Below are 4,225 nucleotides of genomic sequence, written 5' to 3'. Positions count from 1 at the left end.
ACTCTTAAGGCAAAGCAGGTCCAGGATGGTTGGGTCAGGGTTTCGGTGTTGAAGGTTTACACAATGGACAATTTTAATTCTAGTAGATGGCCAGTTAATAAAAGATAAGCAAAATGGCGTGTTCTAAGGAAGGTTCTTCTCTGATAGATTGCTGTTTCTGTGGCTGTCTCCTGGTTGGTTGTACCTGGGTCGCTGGCTTTCCCTGGCTCTACTGTTAGGCTAACAGCAAGAAAAAGCAGAGCTCAGTGTGTCTAAATTTGCATGGGTATGGCTGTGTTAGGAGGCAGGAGGGAAACCGTTTCACCTGGGAACCACGTGGATTGAAAATTGGAAAGTCGCACTCCTGACGCCCCATCAAAGCTGGACCGTTGTGTCCCCTGAACACTGTCCTACATCTGGCCTGCGGCGCTTGCCAGTGCCCGGTGATGACAAGGGAAACCTGGCACCTCATCCAGTGACAACCATAAGCCTGAAGTTATGCAACACTCATATCTGCCCTGAGTTTACATCTATTAAAAGCTGCTTGATACTACAGTAAGTTTCTATCTTTGTGCCTGGCAAGAGTTTTGAGGCTCTTAAAACGACTTGCCATTTAGGTAGGCAGGAATCCAAAGACTGAGGCTTGAAATAACACAGTTGCTGGATTCATATTTCGAGCGGCCTGCAAAGAGGACATTTCCCCTCCACGTCTTTCTCCTTTCTCTCCCCTCTTTCTCTTTCTTCCCTTTTGGTTCACCGTAACGCGGTCTTCGTGTCGCACATGTATTCAACGATCTGTATAAATTTAACATCTAATGACTAATGATTTCCCTTGCCAAATTTAAGGAGACAATGGCACTAAAACGCCTCTGATGTCAATAGCATATTTAAAAGTCTAATTTAACAGTAACGTGCTTGGCTTTTGATTTCTTTTGATTTGCCTTATTATTTTTATTATTGTGATTATTTGCATCAACTCAGGAGCTTTTTCAGCTACGGTCTTTTCTGCTTTATTTCCCTGATTCTCAAGGCACGTGGGCATCCTTGGCTCCTTCGGAGGGGAAACATGGTAATGAGAGAGGGTATCCGACAGAAGGTCAGAATGTGCCCTTTTTGCTCTGGCAAGACAAAAATGTTAACGTGATGGGCAGTGCTAAACGCAAGCTCCCGAACCAGGCTGTTAATCTTCACTGGTCACTTTGGAAGACTTTACTCCATCCCGCTTTCCTGATTGGGAAAGTGAATTCCAAACCCGAGGCCAATACTTTGAAGGTTATGGGAAAAATAAATACTTTAATGTCTGCAAATAATCCTTTCTTGCCACAGGGAAAATAGATCTATTAATAAAATAAAAATTGTTGTGCAACTATTTCTTTAAAGAGAGGCAATAAAAATGACAAGGTGCTTTATACTAAGGCCTCCAGCCCATCATGAATGTCCTGAGTCACTACAAATGCTGCATCCAGAGGAAGCTGCTTGTAGGACAAGAGCCCATGAGTGGTGGACTCTGGGAGCAGTGTTTGCTCTGAGACCCTCCCCGCTGGTATAAAGACAAGCAGGAGATGGCACCTCTCTGTGCTTTGCTTCCCAAGTGTGGCTTAACATGAAATATATTTGGTCTTTGTCCTGGGGCCCTAAAACCCTTGGATCATTCTTGAGTGATCAAAATGTCTTTTGTTACCCATAATAAGCCCCTGTTGATCACTCCTGAGTTTATCTTAACAAGGTGACTTAGGGTGGGGTCCCTGAGTAGCCCCAGGTTGGGGCTGGTGACCAGAAAGGTCATTGGAAGGTTGGGACTTTCAGCCCCACCCACCAGCTTCTGCGAAGCCAGGGCAGGGCTCTCGAGATCAAGTTCTACAAAACTCGCCAATAACAAGAATCGATGAGCTAACGGGTGGCTGAGCACGTGGAGGTGCCCCCTGGAGAAGGTGTAGAAACTCTGCGCCCCCTGGTACCCCACCCTGTCATCTGTTCTTCAGGCTGGTCATCCCTAACCTTTATGACACCCTTTATAATAGACCGGTAAATTAAATGTAAGTTCTGTGAACTGTCCTAGCCAATTATCAAACCCAAAGAGGGGGGTCTTGGGAAACAGGCCATAATCTGGGACTTTTTTTTTTTTTTTAAAGAGATAGAGTCTCGCTCTGTTGCCCAGGCTGGAGTGTAGTAGTGTGATCATAGCTCACTGCAGCCTCGAACTCCTGGGCTCAAGGGATCCTCCCATCTTAGCCACCCCTCCCAAGTAGCTAGGGCTACAGGAGTGTGCCTCTACCACTGGCTATTTTTAAAATATTTTTTGTACAGACAGTGTCTTGCTAGGTTGCCCAGGCTGGTCTCAAACTCCTGGCCTTAAACAATCCTCCCATCTCAGCCTCCCCAAATTCTGGGATTATAAGTGTGAGCTGCCACTCCTGGCCAAAAACGTGGGACTTTCCATTGACATCTGAAGTAGGGGCAGTCTTGTAGGACTGGGCCTTCAACCTGTGGGTCTGACACGATCCAGGTAGACAGCGTCGGAATTGAATTGAATTATAGGACACCCAGTTGGTGACCATTGGAGAATTCCTTGTTGTGTGGGGAAAATCCCCGTACATCTAGTCACAGAAGTGTTCTGTGTTGAGTGTCAGAGTAGAGAGAAAAAACAGTTTGGTTTTTCCTTTACACAAAGGCTCTGAGTAAAAAGGAAGGAATGGAATGAAATAGAGAGTCCTAGTATCACCTGGTGTAAATGAAATTCAGGGCAGTCAGTAACACAATCATCGTTTTAGGTTCTAACAATCGGAAAGCTTAAATGGGTTTTAGTTTTGGCTTATAACCAGGAAAAATATTAGATCTCAAATATCTGTTAGGTAGATAGCAAGGGACCTCCAAGACTCTCCTAGGGACAAAAAGTGGGTGCCTCGCCTTGTTGCTGCCTCAGAGAAATTGCCCCACCTGGGAAGAAGGACAAGGGTGGCCCCTCTTAGTGCTGCCCCACCTTAAGCCTGCCCCAGCAACTGCCACACCTGGGGGAAGGAGGAACCCCTGCTAATCTGCAAAAGCAAACAGGGAACCCCCAGCGCTTGGGCCAGGCAACCCAGAAACAATAGGATTTGGAAAGTGACCTAGAGTAACCTAAGGCTAATTATCATGTTAGCTGGCCATCCAAGTGGTTCAGTGGTGAGCATGAACCACAGGAGGGCCCAATCCAGCCACTATAAAACAGGACCCCAGGCCATAATGGGAGCCTTTTGTTAGGACAGAGGGGTTCGTTCGTTGTTCTGTTGCAAACTTATCTTGCTCTTTCTTACTCTATAAACCTATACCTTGCTCTTGCCCTGTAAATCTATCTCGTCCTTCCTCAATAAACTTTGTTTCACACTTGCCTTGGTTTTGGCATGTCTGGTCATTCTTTGGCCAAGAGCATACCAAGAAGGAGAACACGCAAGATGACTGACCCCGAGCCCCAACATATCCACGCTTCACTTTTCTTTCCATCATTTCTTTCTCTCCCCTTCCCTTGTCACTGGCACTGAGCTCCTTGTAGTTAGGGAAGAGTCTCAGAGGACCCACACCTGGTTTGAGTCGTAGAACACGGGCAGAGACACCTGGCCCATGTAGTTAAGGCAACCAGGGCGAGGACGCCACCGGAAACGTGGCCGGAGCTGGGAGTCAGTAGCAGAAATACAAATGCGTGTGACCATGTCACGCACGGAGACAGAGCTGTGGGTATTCAGAAGGGAACAAGACCACACCTTGTGAGAATCTTTTGGAATGGTAATTGAAAATTAGGTTGTGGCTTAAAGCGCTTAAAAACCTAAGTTTAGTTAGCAGTGCTAGATTTTGAACAAAGGGGAAAATAAAAATTCACAACGTTCTTGACACAATCCTATTGCGTTAATTTTGCATTGATGTTTTGGGTGTTGTGGCTGTTTAGGCCTTTCCCTTATGAAGTAATGAGTATGCACGCTTTTCATTTTATTAATAGGTATCACTGTCTTGGAGCGGGAAAGGATTATTTGCAGACACAAAGGTATTTATTTTTCTCATAACCTTCCAAGTACTGGCCTCAGGCTTGGCATTCACTTTCCCTATCAGGAAAGCAGAATGGAGAACATCCCTCTTTATTTCTTTTGTTATTGAAAATGTAAACATAACCATAATTAGCATCATGATACTAGCCATTTTGAGCACTTGCTAATGTGTTTGAAATATCTGGGTAATGTATTTGGAAACTTTGCTTTTTCCTTGAGAAATTACAAGA

The sequence above is a fragment of the Propithecus coquereli genome, unplaced genomic scaffold (genome assembly GCF_000956105.1).
Source record: "Propithecus coquereli isolate 6110/MARCELLA unplaced genomic scaffold, Pcoq_1.0 Scaffold177, whole genome shotgun sequence".
NCBI classification, from domain to species: domain Eukaryota; kingdom Metazoa; phylum Chordata; class Mammalia; order Primates; family Indriidae; genus Propithecus; species Propithecus coquereli.
Note: the sequence above shows the minus strand (reverse complement) of the source record.